Genomic DNA, 22,518 nt, shown 5'->3' on the forward strand with positions numbered 1-22,518 from the left:
TGTGCCGGCATCGAGCCGCTGGCTCGATCAGGCGCATAAAACGTGCCGTGTATGCCCAGCATTAGTCTGTGGAAAGCACATTAGATTGTGAGCTCCTTTGAGGACAGTCAGGGACATGACTACACTAAGTGCTGTGGAAGAATGTCAGTGCTATATCAATACATAATAATATGGTAGGACATTAGACTATGACTGTGGTGGGGTTAGATTGTGAACTCCTCTGAGGACATTCAGCGAGATGAATTGTTCTATGTACTCTGTAAAGAGCTTTAGGAAATGTCAGTACTACTTAAATGTATAATAATAAGCTGTTAGTGGACTGTGTGACAAATGATTGCAGTAAGACAAGTTCAGGCTGTCAGAAGTACTTCAGTGACTGTTATGAATGGCTTTCAGTGACCGGGCCAACCTCATCTATTTCCATCCTTGCTGTGACAGTCTGTAGCTCAGTAGCCAGAACAGAAGAGCCAGGCTGGTTCATTCTTATATCCACGGTAAATAACGCCTGCTACTTGCACGGTGTTGCAGGAACTTGTACTGGAAGGTTTGCCAGACATATTGTCCCGGCCCAGAATGGTGACTCCGGTGTATCCCTCGTCAATTCCCAGCACAGGTCTTGTGTACATATTTCATGCAGTACACCGATCTGTTGCCAATTTGGTGCATGCCTTCCAATGAACTGTCACACTTGGCAACACCCATTGGAAAACGTTGCACATAACGGTGAATGTTGAGGTCAATATCTGATGGAGCCGGTGGTGTGTATCTGCTTTTTATAAAGTGTTCACTTATCAGCCCCCTCCTTCCTATTTCACTTCTAACTATAACTAATCCTTCCTTTCTCCTTCCTACTTCCAACCTCCTCTTACCCTGCTAACTTCATCCTTCCTCTGTTCCTTTTTTTTTCTTGTATACCCTCTCCTTCCTTCCTCCCTTCTGTATCATCTTCCTTACTTCCTCCTTCCTGTATCCCCTCTCCTTCCTCCCTCTCTCTTCCTGTATTCCCTCACCTTCCTCCCTTCACTACTCTTTCCCTCCCTGCCTCCTCCCTTCTGTATCTCCTATCCTTCTTCCCTCCTCCTACTTCCCCTCCTGCACCCTCTTTTCCTCCTTCCCTTCTGTATTCCCTTGTGACGGATTCACCTGCTAAATGTGCCCAGCGTATGAAAATGCGCTCGAAGGTGTAATTCAGAGTGCACTTTAGGCCCAGCCTGAAAAAAAAAACAAGAAATATTCTGTCAGTCCAAACCAGTCACTCCACAGGAAAGGGCTGTTTATTTATCCTTCCCTGGAGAAGGATGCAATAAACCCAGCAGATCCTCTCACATACCTCCCAACATTTTAAAATAAGAAACCGGGACACTGGTCACACCCCTGGCCACACCCCTAACCACACCCCCTAACCACACCCCCAACACGCCTACCATCGTTTTTTTGATGATTTTTTTTAATTAAATATTTATACCCTTATATTTTTTTTAATAAGTATACCCTCATACACCCTGCCCGTGGGTGGGGAGGAGGGTAAGGGTGCCTGTGGGTGGGGAGGAGGTTGGGGGGGCTTGCCTGGGCAGATAATGGAGGCGGAAAAACTGATCGAGGCTCCAGCCGCGGTAATGAGGCATGCGGGAGCTTCACTGCTTCCTCCCTCCCTCCCTCTCTCTGAATACCCCCCTATGTATGTCTGTGTGCCCCCCTCCCCTTCCTGTAGGCAGAGTGAGCGCAGCGGAGCGGGCAGTCGGGTCCTCTTACCGCTGATGCACGCGTACACTGTCTCTGGCATCCGACCTCCATGTGCTTCCTGTTTACTATGACGTCACAGGAAGCACATGGAGGTCCGATGCCAGAGAGACAGTACGCGCGGCGTGGATCAGCGGTAAGAGGACCCGACTGCCCGCTCCGCTGCGCTCACTCTGCCTACAGGGAGGGGGGACACAGACATACATAGGGGGGTATTCAGAGAGAGGGAGGGAGGAAGCAGTGAAGCTACCGCATCCCTCATTACCGCGGCTGGAGCCTCGATCAGTTTTTCCGCTTCCATTATCTGCCCAGCCGGCCGGGATTCAAGAGGGGGGGCCCGGGACAGCGGGAGGGCCCCCCCAAATCGGGAGAATCCCGACCAATCCGGGACGGTTGGGGGCTATGCTCTCACATTACTTTTGGTTCTACTTCAAAGACTGACAGAGAAGTCCAGACCCCCTCATACATTCCTAGCTGACCAGAGCCACATTCCTTTGCATATCCTGATAGTGGAATGACTTATAATTAACCTTGGAATAAAAGAATAGACATTTTACTAAATAAAGCAGCTTTCCATAGATTCCAGGCATGTCAGAATTATTATCAGATGTGCACTGGATCTGATCTAGGTGTGTCTGAGCCACAAAGCGTTTGTCTAGCATCTTCTGACACAGAGATCTTGTTTTCTCTGAAATTAAATATCCTAATACCGTATATATGTCTTTAGACTCCGAGTAAAGCAGAGAATGCCAGGAAGATGCATGTGTCGTTCTCTGCAGGTTCTTAACTACTGACACTGCGATATAGTGTGAAGCAAAACGCTAGGTTTAGCAGTGAAAAGCACTTGCTCAGACACAGCACAGCACTCGAGAATCTCTCAGTACCAGCAGCAGTCACACAAGTTAGTGTTGTCCGGATCATGAACGATTCGGATCTTTGATCCGAATCTATTTTGTGAGTCGAATCATCCGAATCATCAAAATGAGTGATTCGGATCGCAAAAGGGGTGGGGCCAGAAGCGACACGCCCCCTCTCAGCGTGCAGCGGGGTCCTGGAAGCAGAGCAGAGATAGATCGCTCTGTTGGATGGGAGGCAGCCTTGCAGGGAGACAGGTAGATGAGAGAGAGGGGACATGGGTGCCACTGCCAGATATGTGTAGAGCACACATACTGGCTGTAATGTGCTGCTCATTATAGGCTGTCTGTTCCGTAGTTGTGCACAGTGAACACATTGGAAGCTTTTGGCTCAGCACAGCTCAGTAACTTTGCAGGCACTGTGATTGCTGTGCAATATGATCCTCCTAAACAGCTGCACTTTACTTTGGGGAATGCTTTCTTTCACTGTGCGACGTTTGCATGCAAAGTATACAGATGAACATATAGGTGAAATATATGTAAAGCATATGATTGCAGCATGTGGGTATTGTGTGCAAACATTTCTGCTCTCTGCTCGTCCCTTCTCTGTCCACTCCCTGCCCTCTGTGCATCTTCTCCCCTTCTCTGTGTGTCCACCCCCTCCCCTTCTCCTGTCCTGCTAGTCATTTCACCCCCGAAATGCTTCTGTAGTCAAATGATCCGAGATTCGGATCAAAGATCCGGATCTTTTCAATGATCCGATTCGAATCATCCGGATCATTGAAAAGATCCGAACTTCCCATCTCTACTGCGATACAATACATTCAGGTATTTCATATTCTTTTCTGCCTGTCATGAGAGAGGGTGGAGCTGTAGCAGATCCTGCCCATCTCCCATTACCATCGCCATCCTCCAGCGGAGAAAGAGTTAAAACTGCTGGACACAGGCTGTCAGTCGAGTTCTTCTTTAGCCATTATCCATATATATTCCATTAAAGGGGAACTGAAGAGAGAGGTATATGGAGGCTGCCATGTTTATTTCCTTTTAGACAATACCAGTTGCCTGGCAGCCCTGCTGATCCTCTGCCTCTAATACTATTAGCCATAGCCCCTGAACAAGCATGCAGCAGATCAGGTGTTTCAGTGGTTCAGACTTATAAGTCTGATCTGACAAGACTAGCTGCATGCTTGTTTCTGGTTTTAATCAGATACTACTGCAGAGAAATAGACCAGCAGGGCTGCCAGGCAACTGGTATTGATTAAAAGGAAATAAACAGGACAGCCTCCATATACCTCTCTCTTCAGTTCCCCTTTAAGGATCTAGGCTTTCCATCATTGGACTACACAGTGACAGAACTTTATATCTTCTGTTTGGCTAGAGTTAGAATTGCGTATCCGCATGCTAATGCGGATTAGTGGCAGCAACCCGATCTCCATATGGGATCGCAGATTGCAATGGTTGTACATACAATCGAAATTGTTCTGTGTGTGGACTCACCAACCAATCCAAAAGGTTACTTTGTCTGCACTGCTGAATGCCTTCAGGATTCCCTCCAGGTCTGAGGCTGAATGGTAAACTGCGACAAAGGGAACAGGAATTGGAGGATGACGTCACACTCGTCTCCCTTCCTTTTCCTTTTTGCCTCCTGATTCCCCTCTCCTTCTTCCCCCCCTCTTACTTCTCCTCCTTTCCTCCTCTTACTTCTCCTCCTGTATCCCCCTCCTTTCCATTTTCTCCTTCCCTCCTGTATCCCCTCTCCCTTCCTTCCTTCCTCCCTCCCCTCCTGTATCTGCTCTCCTTCCTTCCTCCTCCTTCCTTCCTGTTTCCCCTCTCCTTCTTCCCTCCCCTTACTTCTCCTCCTGTATCCCTCTCCTTTCCATTTTCTCCTTCCCTCCTGTATCACCTCTCCCTTCCTTCCTTCCTCCCCTCCTGTATCTGCTCTCCTTCCTTCCTTTATCCCCTCTCCTGCCTTCCTCCCCTTTTCATCCCTCCTTTTCTTTCTTTTCTATATCTCCTCTCCTTCCTTCCTCCCCTCTCCCTCCCTTTTCTTACCTTCCTATATCTCTTCTCCCTCCTTCCTTCCCTTAACCTCCCTACCCTTTCCTTTCCCTCCTGTATCCCTTCTCCTTCCCTCCTCCTTTTTCCCGCTCCCTATATCCCCTCCCTCCCTCCCTCCCTTTTCATTCCTTCCTCTATCACCTCTCTTTCCTTGCTTCCTCTCTCCTTCCCTTCTATATTTGCTCGCTCTCCTTCCTCCTCCTGCTCTCCTGTATCTGCTCTTCCTCCTCTCCTCCCTTATCCCTTCCCCTTCCTCCCACCTTCTCCTTACCTACTAGGGATGATCAATAAGATGCAAATACTTCCGAAATTTTGCTAATATTTATGCAAACGTATACAGTTTGAAAATAGACCAATCAATTTAAACCCAGGTTTGAATTGATTGGTACATTTTCAAGCTGCATATATTTGCATAAATATTTGCATACATTTGCAGAAACTCAGAAGAATTTGCATATCCGTGATCATCCCTATTACCTATCTCATCCTTCCCTTCTGTATCTGCCTTCCATCCATCCTTCCTATCTCTGGGGGGAACCTGTCACTACCTGAACTGGGGGGAACCTGTCAGTACCTAAACTGGGGGGAACCTGTCACTACCTAAACTGGGGGGAATTTGTCACTACCTAAACTGGGGGGAATCTGTCACTACCTAAACTGGGGGGAACCTGTCACTACCTAAACTGGGGGGAATTTGTCACTACCTAAACTGGGGGGAATCTGTCACTACCTAAACTGGGGGGAATCTGTCACTACCTAAACTGGGGGGAATCTGTGACTACCTAAACTGGGGGAAATCTGTGGCCACCTAAACTGGGGGGAATCTGTATTTACCTAAACTGGGGGGAATCTGTCTTTACCTAAACTGGGGGGAATCTGTCTTTACCTAAACTGGGGGGAATCTGTCACTACCTAAACTGGGGGGAACCTGTCACTACCTAAACTGGAGGGAATCTGTCACTACCTAAACTGGGGAGAACCTGTCACTACCTAAACTGGGGGCTCCTGTCACTACCTAAACTGGGGGCTCCTGTCACTACCTAAACTGGGAGGCACCTGTGTCAGAGGCACTCTCAATCTAATACCTACTATAGTCCTAGTCTAATGTCCCACCATTGCTAAGTTCATGTAAATTTGGCTCCACCCGTGACCACACCCACATCCTAGTCTATGACCACGCCCAGAAGAATAATGTAGCGTATCACAGCGGCAAGGCTGTAGAGTTCAATCAGTGTCGGTATTTGATCCGTGCGCGGCGTCCCGCTCGCTCAGCTTCCGACTCCCAGACCTCTCCAAGACTTCCGCGTTGGTGCGTCAGGCGTACTGGGGCGGAGCCGGAAGCTGAGCGAGCGGGACGCCGCGCACGGATCAAATACCGACACTGATTGAACTCTACAGCCTTGCCGCTGTGATACGCTACATTATTCTTCTGGAGCTTGTAAGTTTATGGAGGGCGCGAGGAGCGCAGTGTGATATTTTATGTAGCAGATGTGTTGCGCTATGAAAGTTTTTATTTTGTTTTAGTGAAGATTAAAGGCCTTTTTTACTCTATGATGGATGTGGATTACTGATGTTACCAAGAGGTCCACATATTAAGCGAGGATTCCACCTATAATCTGGTGGTTAAAATCTGGTGAGCCGTTCTTGTATTAGAGGTGGTGGGAACCATGGAGTGAATACACGTCTCTCACTAGCACAGTTGTTGGGTGGTGTGATGTATTGTTGCTAAACAGGTTCACACTATATTAGATTGTTTTTACAGAAACGGAAGAGCGCAGTGAATCTAAATCTATCCATATACCCAAGAGGAATTAACACAGCGCACTCCAGTATTTGATTGGACTCAAAACGTGGTGGACTTATATATATGAATGAATTTTAAAGCTAAAGTTTACAGGTTTTTAGTACAAATTGTAGTTGCAATAGTAGAAGAAGTGGGCGCAGCATTTGTTTAATATTTTCAGAGAGCTATTATGGAAGTTCAGGGAGGGCCCTACAGGACCCCCCTGGCCCAAGGGCCCCGATGTGGGCGCAACCTCTGTACCCCCCTATTGCTATGCCCCTGACCAAACCAGAATAAACTTTTTTTCTATTCTACACCTAATGGCAGCCTCCATATCTCTCTCACTTCAGGTGCCCTGTAAGGCCCGGTTCACATTAGTGGTCGCCATCCGGAATCGCCGTGCCGGAGCCGGACCGCATGCAGAACGGACGGAACGGACGCACGGCATAGCAATGAAAGCCTATGCGTCCGTTCACATGCGTCCGTTTCGTCCGGACCGGATCTGGACTCCGGCATAAGACCCAACATGCGCTATTTTTTGGTCCGGCTCCTCCGGCAGCCGTATCCGGAGCGGAGCCGGACTGCACCATCTGGCCAATACAAACCAATGAGAACCGGAGAGCACACAACACACTGGCTAAAAATCCGGATGTTCTACCCCACTTCCATACCCCCCAACCGTCCCGTTTTCGTCGGGATTCTCCCGATTTGGGGGGGCCCTCCCGCTATCCCGGGCCCCCCCTCTCGAATCCCGACGGCTGGCAGAGAATAGAGGCGGAAAAACTGATCGAGGCTCCAGCCGCGGTACTGAGGGATGCGGGAGCCCGGCTTCAATACTTCCTCCCTCCCTCCCTCCCTCTGTGAATGCCCCCTAATGTATGTCCGTGTGCCCCCCTCTCCTCCCCTCCCTATAGGCAGAGTGAGCGCAGCGGAGCGGGCAGTCGGGTCCTCTTACCGCTGGCTGATGCACGCGTACTGTCTCTGGCATCCGACCTCCATGTGCTTCCTGTTTACTATGACATCACAGGAAGCACATGGAGGTCGGATAGAGACAGTACGCGTGCATCAGCCAGCGGTAAGAGGACCCGACTGCCCGCTCCGCTGCGCTCACTCTGCCTATAGGGAGGGGAGGAGAGGGGGGCACACGGACATACATTAGGGGGCATTCACAGAGGGAGGGAGGGAGGAAGTATTGAAGCCGGGCTCCCGCATCCCTCAGTACCGCGGCTGGAGCCTCGATCAGTTTTTCCGCCTCCATTCTCTGCCCAGGCGCCCCCCCCCCCCCACCTAAAAGTGGCACCCTCCTCCCCACCCACGGTGACGGGCATTCTCCCCCCCCTCCACTGACAACCCCCCTAATTAATCACATAAGGGGACACTGGGGGCACATTAGGAGGGAGGGAGGGAGAAGCTTAATAGCGTCCATGCGGCATCCATGCCGCATACGCATCCCCGGGCTGGTGCCTCGATCGGGTTTTCTTTCCCCCCCCTCGGCCACCCTCACCACCCTCCTCCCCCTCCCACTGGCACCCTCCCTTTCGGGAGTAATTAATTAAAATTTTTTAATAAAAAATAAATTTAAAAAATAAATAAAATAAAATAGTGGGCGTGGCTAGGGGGTTGGGGCGTGGCCAGGGGCGTGGCCTAAGTGTCCCGCTTTCGACACTTAAAATGTTGGGAGGTATGCCCACTTCCTATGCGTATTGTAGCGGCGATTTTGGATGGGGACACATGGGCAAGCATTTTGGAGTGGAGCAGCAGTGACTTTAAACGTGCTGGAGATGTTGGCAGTATGTCGGAGGTGGAGGTGAGTGCTAAACAGCGGAGGGCCTGATTCCACAGGTCCACCTTCTGCTGACCTCCCAGACCCCAACATTTTTATTCGGTTTCTACTATCTTTTGCCAAACGGATCCGGATCGCATCCTGATGAACACCTGATGCAACCTGACCGGATCCGGATCGGATCCGGATCAGAACCATACGGTTCCGATCCGGTCAGGTCATCCGGTACGTTTGGCAGGGAACCGCAAGTGTGAACCGGCCCTAAGTATAATGGCTGACTGCCCTGAGATCCACTGTCCATAGTAATTAAGACCTGTTAGTGTGATTGATGATACCTTATGTTCTTCTGAAGTAGTCCTTCCCTTGATTGCTTTATTGTGCTTGAAATTATTCAGACTATTGCTTTAGTTTCTAGTTTCAGAGCTACTCAATGAACATTTAGCTGTTTGCTTAAGAGGAACATACTTGTAAAATAATTCTTACTTTCACTTCCTGCTTTCCAAAGCAAATGTTTTGCGTCTTTTGTATTACCTGATGCTTTCATAAAAAGTGTTATGGCCCGTACTCACGGGCTGCAAAAATCGCCTGTCGCCAGCACACGTGAGCGTGTGGGCGACAGGCCGGCAACAGCTTCTCTCCAGGTCCCTCCGCGTACTCACGCGGAGGGACCAGCGGCGAGACGGAAGCTGTTGCCGACGTTCCTCCTCCCCCCGCCGGAAGCTCCATAAACCTCAATGGAGGTTGCTGTCGCTAGTCCGCGTACTCACGCGGACTAGCGACAGTTGCGGCAGGGGGGGGCAGCGGCTACTGTCGCCATGCGATTGAAAGTTTCAATCGCCTGGCGACATGAGCGGCGGGCGACAGTTCAGGGTGCGCGCGCGTGCGGCGGCCCATACTCACGGGCGACCTGTCGCCGCAACACGCGCGCGCCGCGTGTTGCGGCGACAAATGTCTCTCGTGAGTATGGGCCATAACTCTCGCTCAGGATCCCCGTCTGATACCTAGTAACCCCCACCAAACTGCATCAGAACTGTACCTACCAGACAATACTTCACTTGCTGGCAGTCCTGCTGATCTATTTGGCTGCAGTAGTGTCTGAATCCCACCAGAAACAAGCATGCAGCTAATCTTGTCAGATCTGACAATAATGTCAGAAACATCTAATATGCAGCATGCTTGTTTAGAGTCTATAGCTAAAAGTATTAGAGGCAGAGGATCAGCAGGACAGCCAGGTAACTGGTATTGCTTAAAAGGAAATAAATATGACAGCCTCCATGTCCCTCTCGCTTCAGTTGTCCTTTAAGCCTTACCGTGTGGTAAAATTGGCTATAGTCTAATGTTCAACCATATGCTCAACCCGCGGGTCTGCTGCGATCGTGTAAACAATCATTTACTCGATCATTGGTTTCCACCGCCGCAAACAACGATTGCAGATGTGGCCAGATCGGTCGGGGAAACGATCATTCGGCGGTGGGGATCCCAATCCACCTGGCTGCATCTGCCGGTGGGTATTGAGCTTTAGTAAATCCAACCCTGTGTTAGAGAACCTGGCAGGCAGAAGCAACGGGCGAATTTAGGCTATGTAGAGGTGTTGTTCTCTCCAGCAGCCAAAGGGTTAAGCCACGCTCTCTGGAAGGCGAGGGGTTAAGCCGTGTTCTCTGGTAGGCAAGGGGTTAAGCCGTGTTCTCTGGCAGGCGAGGGGTTAAGCCGTGTTCTCTGGCAGGCGAGGGGTTGAGCCGTGTTCTCTGGCAGGCGAGGGGTTAAGCTGCGCTCTCTGGCAGGCGAGGGGTTAAGCTGCGCTCTCTGGCAGGCGAGGGGTTAAGCCGTGTTCTCAGGCAGGCGAAGGGTTAGGCTGTTTTCTCTGGGAGGTGGGGGGTTAAGTTACACTCTCTGGCAGGCGATGGGGTTAAGCTGTGTTCTCTGGGAGGCGAGGGGTTAAGCCGTGTTCTCAGGCAGGCGAAGGGTTAAGCTGTTTTCTCTGGGAGGTGGGGGGTTAAGTTACACTCTCTGGCAGGCGATGGGGTTAAGCTGTGTTCTCTGGGAGGCGAGGGGTTAAGCTGCATTCTCCTGCAGAGAGTTCCATGGCTGCCAGGACACTCAGGTGTGTGTGTGTGTTGCTCTCAGGAGGTATTAGCATAACAATGGCTGCCCTCTGCCCCTGGAGTGACACCTCACACTGCTGGCTGCCTGGATACCTGAGGTATGCTAGAGCTCACTTGTGGCATTCACAACACACCTGAGCGTGTCACTCTGACAGCAATCCTGCCAGCTGGATATATCCATAGCCAGGGACAGCCGCCACGCACAGCCAGGTACCGACCACTGCTCTATACACCTGAGCATGTCACACTGACACCACCGATCCTGCCACCTGGATATATCCATAGCTGGGGACGGGACAGCCGCCGCGCACAGCCAGGTACCCACCACTGCTCTATACACCTGAGCATGTCACACTGACACCACCGATCCTGCCACCTGGATATATCCATAGCCGGGGACAGCCGCCGTGCACAGCCAGGTACCGACCACTGCTCTATACAGGTTTGGGGTGTGGGGGTGTTCTAAATCTGGTCCTGGGGCACCGCTAAGAAGTCTGGGAATTTGCATAAGACGAAACAGATGTGGAATCAGTAATGTCATTGCTGCTTTATAATTCAATTTAACAGGGTTAGGATAATCCTGATAGCATGACCTGCTGGGGTGCTTGTAGACTAGGCTGAGAAACACTAATCTGGGGTGCAGCTGCCCTCAGAGGAGCTCACAATCTAATCCCTATCATAGTCCTAATGTCCTACCATATTATTATTATGATGATGATGATGATGTATTCCTATAGCACTGACATCTTCTGCAGCACTTTACAGAGTACATTGGCATGTTACTGACTGTCCTCAGAGGAGCTCACAGCCTAATCCCACCATAGTCTTTAAAACAATAAGTTTGAGGAGTGGAAATGATGATTTCATGGACTGGCCTCATCAGGTAGATTGGAAGGAAGGGGATGGAGATCAAGGGAGTAGTGCTTTTTCGAGATGTTCATTGCAATGCTGATTACAGGGCCGGCCCTAGACTTTTTGCCGCCTGAGGCAAATTTAAAAAAAATTGCCACCGCCGCCCCTTCCCCCCCCCCCCCCCCCCCCGAGAGGGGGGGGGCGCTCTGGGGGGCCGCCGAACTGGAGGGGTAGCTGGCAGGACGGGGGTATTGGGCCAGCGGCGGGGAGGGGGGTCGGACCCCCCCCTCCCTCGCCTGGGTCCCCGTCCTCCGCTCCCTTCCAGCCTAAATAGACGCAGCCGAAGTGTAAGAGGCACGGGCGGGGAAGACACTCACCTCTTCCTAGCGTGCGCTCCACTGACGTCACTTCCTGCAGCGTCCTGCAGGAAGTGATGTCAGTGGAGCGCACGCTGGAGCGAGGAGGAGGTGAGTGTCCTCCCCGCCCGTGCCTCTTACACTTCGGCTGCGTCTATTTAGGCTGGAAGGGAGCGGAGGACGGGGACCCAGGCGAGGGAGGGGGGGGTCCGACCCCCCTCCCCGCCGCTGGCCCAATACCCCCGTCCTGCCAGCTACCCCTCCAGCTCGGCGGGCCGGCTCCCCGCACCCACGGACGGGCGGGTGCCGCACTGCCGCCCCTGGAAATTTGCCGCCTGAGGCAAAAGTTTCACCCCGCCTCATGAGCGGGCCGGCCCTGGCTGATTATGCAGGAGAACAGAGGCGCCAAAAGGATAAAAGGAAGCTAAATGAGCTTAAAAACCAAATTCTTGGTAAATAGAGGAGGTAGTGGTGGACTTACCTCCTCCAAGTAGACACACAACGACTGTAGTAAAGACAGTCAATATATTTTATTTATGAACTACAAATATGCAACGCGTTTCGCAGGTTTGATCCTGCTTCATCAGGCAATAACAACGGAGCAATAGCATATGTGGTCAGTAGAAGAGCCAGGCACCTCTGTGACCACTACCACTACCTCCTCTATTTACCAAGAATTTGGTTTTTAAGCTCATTTAGCTTAATTTTATCCTCTTAGCGCCTCTGTTCTCTTGCATAATATTGAGTCCACCCTGGGTGGAGGGTTGAACCCCCTTTTTTTCTCATCTACAGAGAGCGACTTCTTATTCCTGAGTGGGGTCAGGAAAATCTCCCCACCTGCCTTTACAGTGGTTGCCTAATGGTAACCCTGGTTTGTGAGTATTAACAGAGCCGGGACAAGGTCCTCCAGCATCCAAGGCTGAGACGCCAAAGTGCGCCCCTCCATCCCTGCCACCCCACCCATCACACACTGATTGCTATTAGACTAAGAGGCACCCCAGGGCCCACAACCTCCCCAACACCATAATATCTAGTTAACTGACTTACAGTCACTGCCATGTATCCCCTTTTCTTATTTTTTTCTGCTTCAAACACAATTAGGAATGACAGCTGAATGAATTCTGCGCCCCCTCCTACACTGCACCCTGAGGCTGGAGCCTCTCCAGCCTATGCCTCGGCCCGGCCCTGAGTATTAATATGTACTCTATCTAGTAACCATTTACTAGTACATATTACACTATTGGGGCTCTTGGTGTTCCTTGTTTTTATCTTATTGCGATGCTGATGATGGAAATGTGATGCTTTAATGTACATTGCATGCAGATTGGAATTCGGCCAATCAAAATGGACAGGAAACGCACTTTATTGGCCCACTTCTAACGTACAGACAATTTGCATGACTTTTCCACGCAAGCTGCAGTTATTAGCATCCCACTGACCATCCTTCAAGCTCTTTATCTGATTGGTGGCGTTTTCATGTATTTAATTGTCCAGATTGAATATTCCTTTTTATTGCTTTATGTGTGGCCTCCATTGGAAGACCAGCGTTTGTCTAGGCAGCGTTCTCTTGTCATCCTGTGTTGTGTGTGTGCTTGGCATGTCTGTCAGGACCTTGTGCCCCTGATTATTTATTTACCAGACCAACCCGGGACTATAGGATTGAGGGACAAGACTACATACCTCATAGTGGTTAACATGAATTATCATGGCGTCGGCATCTCATGTGGTGCTGTACAATGTAAAACTACCTGCTAGCCTTGGATAACTGTCGCTTGAAATAACTGTCCATGACTGCTTCGGATGACAGTATAGGAACAATTGCTGTACAGACGCACTGTTTGGCTATCTGATGAGCATTCTGTTCAGTCCTATGGAGAGGTGAGGGGGAGAAGAGGGAGGATGCTCACCCTGTAGGGATAATAGCATTGGCCAATAATTTTCTGACTTGGTAGATTACTGAAAGGGGGTCCTCACTGACACTGGGGAACGCCTGAACACACTCGAGATTTCTAAAATGGTCATAAACAATTGTTTCAAGCAACAAAGATCTGAATGTGGTCATTAACAGTGCAATTTTATTTGAGCGATTTTTACATTTTGAGATGATAATGTGATGGAATTGTACGTGCATAATGATGGTAGTAACAACATTATTACCTAAACTGCAGTATAGTATAGCAGCCACAAGATGTCACTGTGTATGCAAAGGGCTGCAATGATCTCCATGGTATTGTGAGTTCCTGTATTCATTCTGTGTTCCTCTCTGTTCTAAGTAAGCCGCATTACCTGATGGTTGTGTATAATGTATATCTGCACATTTTTCTTCAGTAAAGAGTTCTAACTTGTTATACTAGGTCCCTGTATGCTTGTACAGAACACTCTGCTCCATCACATAGAAGCAATTAGTGCCATAGATTATGAATGATCCTACCATAAATCATTCAAGATGCCTTTTACCGATTGGCATGGCAGGTTTTTTTTTGTCGACTGTGATGAAACTGTAGTATGTTTTGACTGGTTGTTGGACTGTTTCAGTTACAATTGATGATTCTCTTCGATCTAAAAAATCTGATTGTTTGATTTAATCGTCTATATAAAATTGTACATAATGGGTGTATGCTAGCTTTAGAGGAGAATGCAGTTGCATGATACAGATGATATGAAAATATAAAGACAAGAACTAACTCGGGGCTCAAATCCACTAGAAGCCTTTTCTAAGCACTGGTGATTTGAAAAAGCTCTTGGTAATGCAATGGTCTGGGGGGTGGGGTGTTTAGAAAATCACATCTCACAAGTGGGATCACACCCACAACATTACATTAGCAAGAGCTTTTCCAATCACAAAGCGCTCAGAAAAGCGCTCCTTGTGGGTTCCAGGCCTCAGTCATCTAACAAAACATAGACTGTGATAACCAGTAACAATAGAGAAGGGAACTGATCATTAGCAAATTAGTAGCTAATAGGAAAGTGGTTTAACCTGTAGATCGTAAAAAGACTTTATGGCAGGACTGTGGGGGAAACCAGGGAGGGAAAATTTCAGAGACAGATCTCTTGCTGGCAGGTGTCATCCAAGGGCCCATTCACACTGGAGCGATTTGTGGGCATTTTCCGCAGATTCCGAATCTCCGGCGATAGCTTTCGCTTTGAAAAGCGCTAGTGTAATTAATAGTGAATGGCAGTGTTCTCACTGCAGCGATTGCTGGCGATTCGCGGTAAATGAAAATGCGGTGCATGCAGCGCTTTTTTGTGATTTTAGAGCAATTGCAATTGAAATGTTAAAAAAAGGGAATTGTGATCACTCAAACGTCGTGAAAATGTCCAGTAAAAATATGCATAAAAAGCAAAAAACAAACAAATCCCAGACGCACCCTCAGCATAGAAAATAAATGGAATTTGGACTTACCTGGGGCTTCCTCCAGCCCCTCGTAGACTGCGAGGTCCCTTGCCATCCTCTGGGTCCCCTTCGTGGTAACCTTTAGGATCCGTTAACACGGCGACTTCACCATAAGCACCCTGCACATGCACGATTCTTGAAAGACTGAACCACGTATGCGCAGGACGCTTACAGTGACGGGCGCGTGATCGTGCCACGCATGCGCGACTTCAGGCAAAGTAGCTGGGTAAACTGAGTCACCAGCAGGAGCACGGTGGGGACCCAGAGGAAGCCGAGGGACCCCGGGGGCTTGAGGAAGCCCCAGTTAAGTTCAGGTTAAGTTTATTTTCAGTGTCCAGGGTCCCTGAGCACCTGACGGTCATTTTTTAGTTTTTTTGTTAAATGGACCTCTCCATAAGTGAATTAGGGGTTGGATTTAGTTACCTATGGTGGCCTGTTCTTCTGACACATCCCCCCCCCCCCCCTCCTTCTCCCTGTCTGTATAGGATCTGCAATCTTCTCCATGAAGAGCCTGCACAGTACCACATTTTCATTTTCCTGGCAAGCACGACCGCCACAATGCATGCCAAGACCTGTAGTCCGTAGATGAGAGAACATCTGTATTTCCACATCTCTGTACTTGCATGCACGGCTTTCAGCCACAGCGGCAGAGAGGTGTATGCAGAGGATGGGACAGCCACAGTGTCAGGGAGGTGATGGCTGGGGAGAAGAACAGCCGCAGTATCACAGAGGTTTAAGCAGTGGAGGGGAGAGTCACAGTGTCAGAGAAGTGTAAACGGGGAGGGACAGCCACAGTGTCAGAGAGGTATAAGCAGGGCAGGGGACAGCAGCAGTGTTAGAGAGGTGTAAGCAGGGGGGAGAGAGAGACAGTGCCAGAGAGGTGCAATCAGGGGGAGGGGACAGTCTTAGTGTCAGAGAAGTGTAAGAAGGGGAATGTACTGCCACTTCATCAGAGAGGTGTAAGAAGGGGAGGGGGCAGCTGCAGTGTCAGAGAGATGTAAGCAGGGAAGGGGACAGCTGCAGTGTCAGAGAGATGTAAGCCGGGGAGTGGACAGCTGCAGTGTCAGAGAGATGTAAGCAGGGGAGGGGACATCTGCTGTGTCAGAGATGTAAGCAGGGGAGGGGACAGCTGCTGTGTCAGAAATGTAAGAGAGGGAGGGGGCAGCTGCAGTGTCAGAGAGATGTAAGAGGGGAGGGGGCAGCTGCTGTGTTAGAGAGATGTAAGCAGGGGAGGGGACAGCTGCTGTGTCAGAGATGTAAGCAGGGGAGGGGACAGCTGCAGTGTCAGAGAGATGTAAGCAGGGGAGGGAAACAGTTTGTAAATTACTAGCTAATAAGTGTCCGTTGGTCACATGCATGCCTGCAGCTAAGTCTTAACATGAATATTTGCGAGTAATAAGATTGTAAGTGTTATATATAATATATATACGGTATATACTAAGAATAAAGATTTATATTTGCAAAGTATACATAATGTAACATAAGTTGTATGGAAATGCATGAATGTGTTGTGCAAACTTGTGTTTTTGCTTGCATTCACTGAATTTAACACTAAAAGTGAGGGCCCTTTTTTAGCTCTATATTTATAATCTACAGTATGAATAATGCAAGTTGTATGCAAATGTATGAATATTACAAGTTGTATGCAAACGTATATTTTTTTACTTGATTACACTAACTGTACGTTAATTTAACGTGGACCTGAACTCAGATCTTCATCTCAGCTCAAGAAAGCTACATCATAATAACCCTTAAAGAAAACATTTCTTTGTTAGCGCTGATTCAAATCCTGCAATAAATCTGCAGTTTGTCTACTTCCTGCTTTCATAGAAGCAGACATAGGGTTAATATCCTGTGATTACAAATTGGCTGCTCTGCCTTGGCAGCCAGCTGACACAGCTGAGAGATCAAATTACAACTTGTGCTTAGTCACAGATGAGGGGGAATTAGACAGGCTAAACTCTCCAAATACATACAGGGTGCATTTCTCTATGTTTTCCTTCTGTCCAGTTCAATTTTCCCGATTTTTACAAAACATCGGCAGTTGGGTACAGAGTATTATCAAGATGGCGCCGGACTCGGACGCCTCGGCCACAGGGCTCCGGCCTTTTTCTCCCTTTTGAGGAGGTCTCTCCCTCCACTCACCTCTTGCTTCGTCTTGTGCTGGGGTAAGAGGCGGAGGGCATCAGTGGAACCAGTCTGGCCCCGCAAACAGCCACGGACCGCGGGTGGGAAGGCAAGGAAGCAGTGAGCTGCTCGGAGAGGAACAGCTGTTCGGGAGCCCACGTGCAGCATGGAACTTAGCTGCACGGAGCTCTGCTGATCTGCCGCCACTTCCCCCGGACCATCAGGACACCATCCGCGCTGCAGAGAGGAACAGCTGTTCGGGAGCCCACGTGCAGCATGGAACTTAGCTGCACGGAGCTCTGCTGATCTGCCGCCACTTCCCCCGGACCATCAGGACACCATCCGCGCTGCAGAGAGGATCAGCTGTTTAGGAGCCCACGTGCAGCATGGAACTTAGCTGCACGGAGTTTCGCTGATCTGCCGCCACTTCCCCCGGACCATCAGGACACCATCCGCGCCGCACAGGATCAGCTGTTCAGGAGCCCACGTGCAGCATGGAACTTAGCTGCACGGAGCTCCGCTGATCTGCCGCCGCTGCCCACGGAACATCAGGGACACCATCCGCGCCGGAGCCACCGACCCCCACGCAGCATTTGAGGCCCGACGACCAGGTTTGGCTCCTAGGGAGAGGCCACCATACTCCGCACACTCAGGGGACAAATGTCATGCAGGCCTCCATGCAGGCCTCCAACGGTGCGCCCGGCCGCACAAACCGCCTGAGGGCCGACAGCTGACCAGCTGTTCGAGCCACCGCCACTCCATGTGTGCAGGAGGCCTTACCTTCCGGGTCTCCCACGTGGTAGGGGGGTCGTTTCCAGACGCAGCCCCCAGCCAGCCTTCATCAGGGTCATCCGCCACCGCCGAAGCTCGTATCGCCCACCACTCAGCCGGAAGGACCAGCGGTGTGCCTGCTCCACCACTCAGCCAGGCACCTGGCGACTTTCCATGGGGACAGACTGTTTCGGACTGTTTTTTTTTAATCCTGCAGCCCTGGGGGGGACTCTGCCTCTGTCTCTCTCCTCTTGCCCTGGCTCCTTCTCTTCTCTCTTCCTTCCTCAGTCTTTTTAGCTATTCCTTCTCTTTTCTCTCTTTTCGCTGTCCACTTTTCTCTCTTTCGCTCCTTTCGCTGTCCACTTTTCTCCAGGACACACGGCGGGGCGTCTGGAGCTGCTGCGGAGCTGAGCGAGCGCCACCGGCTGCTCCCCTCACACAGCTCTCCAGACTTCCCCACGCGTCCGTCAGTATAGCTAGTGTGCTGTATATATAAGTGCTGTGTATATAAGTATATGCTACTTGTACTACTGTACCTGACTGTATATGTTGGACTGCATGCACGTGTTTGTACCATCTCCGACCCTGTCTGTGCCAAAAATAATTCCGGGTACAACCCCCGTTGTACTTGGCGAAATAAACGTGATTCTGATAAGCGTCGTGCGAACACCGACACGGCGGATAGGATCTTTACGATTCCTGACGACACCACACAAAGTACCGCGATTGCTGGAAGTCTCGCTCGCGCCATTATGTACATCGTGTGACCTCGCGCTTACCCTGCCAACAGGAAGAGACGTCGCTAGCGACCGTCATCAAGGGGACATCGCAGGACACGTCAAGCGGTGAGTACGCAGCTTAAGCCTTCTCGGTTCTCTCTGTGTCCTCGTCTCAGGCCAATGAGGCAGCTCTTTGTCATGCATGGCGTAAACTCCTGCGTGTCTGACGTAAGGGAGACAACTCCTACTCCCGCCAGCTCACTGTCGCACGCTAACCTGCTAAGTACTTAATTATCCAATATTACAGCACAAAACCTGGTTGCCACATCACAGCAACTACTGGGAATTCCCATGCGGCCCGACGGCCAATAAGGGAAACTAATTCCTCTCATTAACGCAATTAGCTTATTGCTGTCATTGACACAAATGTCTATCATGGTATAAATCTCAGTATCGCCTTTCAGAAACAGACATCGAAGTTTACGGAAAGCAATTAGCGTCCTTTGTAAGTGTATCAGGTTCACGGGCACTAAAGAGAGCCAGTCACGGACGTGTTAGGCAAGAAGTTCAAGAACTGCGGAGACTTGCTTGTGAAATACAAGCTAGAGATCTGACCCCTTCTATTGCTGTATACCTGGTCCTATTGCCTGAAACAGTTTACTGCAGCTCCAAATCATATTGGCACAGTCTGGGGGAACTCTGTTATTGGCATGATGCACCGTCCCACTCCCAATAGGTAAGTATTGTTAAAGTGGACTTAAACTCTTGCACAGAACAGAAGGAAAACAAAGAGAAATGCACCTTGTATGTATTTAAAGAGTTTAGCCTGTCTACTTCCCCCTCATCTGTGACTAATCACAACTGTCAGACACAGAACATTTATATTGCACTTTTCTCCTGGGAGACTCAAAGCGCCACTGCGATGTGATGTCTCAGCTGTGTCAGCTCGCTGCCTCGGCCGAGCAGCTAATTTGTAAACACAGGATATTAACCCTATGTCTACTTCCATAAAAGCAGGAAGTAGACACACTGCAGATTTATTACAGTATTTGTATCCTCTGGAAATAAAGTGATTCCGAGCCGATGCTCGGGATCAAAATCAGATACTTACCTTAAGAGAGGGAAGCCTATTGAGGATTGCCTTGCTATTCCGTGGCCCCTGTTGCTGAGCGCGGCCCCCTCCACATTGGGGCTGAGCAGCGCCTCTTCCTATAGTGTGGCCATGCAGTAGCCCGGCTTACTGCGCATGCGTGGGTGGACTCCGTTGGCTATTGGGCGGCCATGATCCAGGAAAAAGAGCTGCACGGCCCCAATGTGATTAGCAACAAATGCCTTGTCGCTAATCTTTCTGGGGGACAACGGAGTAGTGGGGGCAGGGGCGTCTCACCCACCAGGCAAGTATAGGCGGTTGCCTGGGGCGCCATGAGGTGGTGAGGCGCCATGAGGTGGTGAGGCGCATTCCCCCGCTGCTGCTACCGTGACCATGTTTTTTTTTTTTTGTTTTTTTTATATTATATTACCTCCCGACTCAGTCCCCGGTGCTCGGCACGCTACCATGTGCTCAGCAGTGCCTCCACCTCCTCTTCTCCCCAGCCAATAGAGCAATCAATACTGCTCTTCTCTGCCAGGCTCCTTCTTTAAAGCCGCGCCCCTTCTTCTCAGTAGCCACACAGGTAAAGTGTTTATCCCGTGTGGCCCAGCATTTAACTCCGCCCCACGCCAGTCAAACCAGGAGCCAGCGGCCAGCCAGCTTATGCCCCTGTCAGTCTGACCCCCCACCTGTGTCACTGGCTGCACACAGACACTGGAGTGAGACAGCCAGGGGACAGATGCAGTCACAGAGAGAAGAATGTGATGTGTCCGTGTTGGAGCCCCGCCCCCGCACAAGACAGCAACACAGCCCGGGAGAAGGGAAGTTTCTGCTCCAGAGTAGTGATGGGAATTCCGGCTCTTTTCAGAGAATTGACTCTTCTGAATCTGCTCCCATTAAAGAGTCGGCTCTTACTGCTCTGAATCGGCTCCTTATTAAATATCACTAAACACCACTCAGAATCGGAGTAAAAGCCCTGCCCCCGTCTCCATGACAATTCCAGATTGCTTCTCTGACTGGGGCAATCCCTCCTGCTACTGCTCTGCTCCGCCCCATACACTCCTACAAGCTGCAAGAGGAGGACTACATCTCCCAACATGCCTCAGCGCCCTTTATTGCAGAGCAAAGCAGAGCTCTGTGGGGAGGCTGAGGCATCGGCTCTTTCAAAACCGAGAACCGGCTCTTGTCGTTCGCAGCAAAGACGCGAACGACCCATCACTACTCCAGAGATGATAAGCTGCATGCACAGGCAGAAGAGAAGGTATGCAGGCAGGCTGCTAAGAACACTTCCTGTCCTGTGTGCAGACTCCCAGTACTGTTATAACTGCTAGAATGTGCCCTGCTCTTTTGATACTAGAGTTTTCTTTGAAAGCTGGTTAGGCTGTAGGCTGGTAAAGCTGTAAACCTGTGCTTTAGTGCTGTGCTGTCTCTCCCTCTCCCCTCTCTGTTCCTCTGCCCCCTCTTCCATCTTATGCTGTCTCTACCCCTCTCTGTTCCTCTGCACTCTCTTCCATCTTATGCTGTCTCTCCCTCTCCCCTCTGTTTCTCTGCACCCTCTTCCATCTTATGCTGTCTCTCCCTCCCCCTCTCTGTTCCTCTACCCCCCTCTTACATCTTATGCTGCCTCTCCCCCTCTTCTCTTTCCCTCTGCTCGGATTACTTGTATTTTCTGGTGAAACGCTTCCACATTACGATTATTTTCTGACAACGCTGCCCCATTACGATTATTTTCTGGTGAAACTCTGCTGCCCTATGATTAATTTCCGGTGAACTGCTGCTGCAATAAGTGTATTTTCTGGTGAAACACTGCCACATTACGATTATTTTCTGGTGAATTACGATTCTGAATTAAGATAATTACTATTATTTTCTGATGAAACACTGCTGCATTATTATTATTTTCTGGTGAAACGATGCTGCATTATGACTATTTTCCTGGGGGGGAGGGGCTGGGGGGGGGGCGCCACAGGTTTTCTCGCCTGGAGTGACAAAATGACTAGAGGCACCCCTGAGTGGGGGAAGCCTCAATAGGATCCTATGGCTTCCCTCTCTTTAAAGTGAACCAGAGACGAAGCACCCTCATGTATTTTACCATAAATATCAGTGGGAACATTAGAGAAAACACTGCTCTCTGTTTTATCCTTCACTGCTCAGCCTGCTTGTTATCAGCTCTGATAAAATCCTCGACTGAGCATTCAGTGTGGCTTTGCTCAGAAATAGGGATGCTTATTCGGATTTCGCAGAATTGAAATTTCCAAATTTCCGGTCGGAAATCTGAATTTCCGATCGGAACTCGGAAATTGGATTTCTGCAGGAATAGTGCATTACTGCAATTCGGTAATTTTAAGCCAATCACAGAACTCGTAAACAACAGACGAATCAGAGAAAACAGAAACAACTTGGAAGTATTTGGCCAATCAGAGAATGCAAAAAAATGACAAACACTACTCGGAAATCGGAATCCAATCGGAAATCGGATTTCTGTACAAATACTGCACTTTACACGAGAGTGAAAAAAGGAGCTTGCGCGATTGCAAGCACAAGTGATTTGCGTTTGAGATCGCGCTTGCTAGTGGAAAAGGGCCCTTTCAACCATTGCCCTTCGGTTGCATTTTATTTGCCAGGAAAGGGCTCTTCTGATCTTATAAAGAGGCCCTGTAGATCTTCATCTCACCTACAGGTGATTCCCTATCACTCATCCTCCCGAACATGCAAAACAGTTATAACCACAACAAATGTATATCTTCATGGAAAATCAAAGCTTAGATAAGAGCCATCCCCAGCTTCCCATCATCAGATAAGACATCAGTGGAGCTGATACGCTCTGTTTGTATTACATAATCCTATATTGTCTTGCTTTGCTGGAAGTTACATGTAACTGCAGAACTT

At 49.7% G+C, this 22,518-nt stretch overlaps 1 protein-coding gene across 4 annotated transcripts in view; it reads left to right on the forward strand.

Annotated features, from left to right (window-relative positions):
- Positions 1–22,518, forward strand: part of TOGARAM2 (TOG array regulator of axonemal microtubules 2) — a 143,976-nt gene that overhangs the window by 29,120 nt on the left and 92,338 nt on the right. The window contains exon 1 of one of the 4 annotated variants that reach the window (XM_068279654.1): positions 10,512–10,739. The exons of the other annotated variants lie outside the window; for them this stretch is intronic. The gene's annotated coding sequence lies outside the window, so the exon portion shown is untranslated. Of the gene's footprint in view, positions 1–10,511; positions 10,740–22,518 lie in introns of those variants that run through there. 4 annotated transcript variants of the gene reach the window in all.

The sequence above is a fragment of the Hyperolius riggenbachi genome, chromosome 4 (assembly GCF_040937935.1).
Source record: "Hyperolius riggenbachi isolate aHypRig1 chromosome 4, aHypRig1.pri, whole genome shotgun sequence".
NCBI lineage: Eukaryota > Metazoa > Chordata > Amphibia > Anura > Hyperoliidae > Hyperolius > Hyperolius riggenbachi.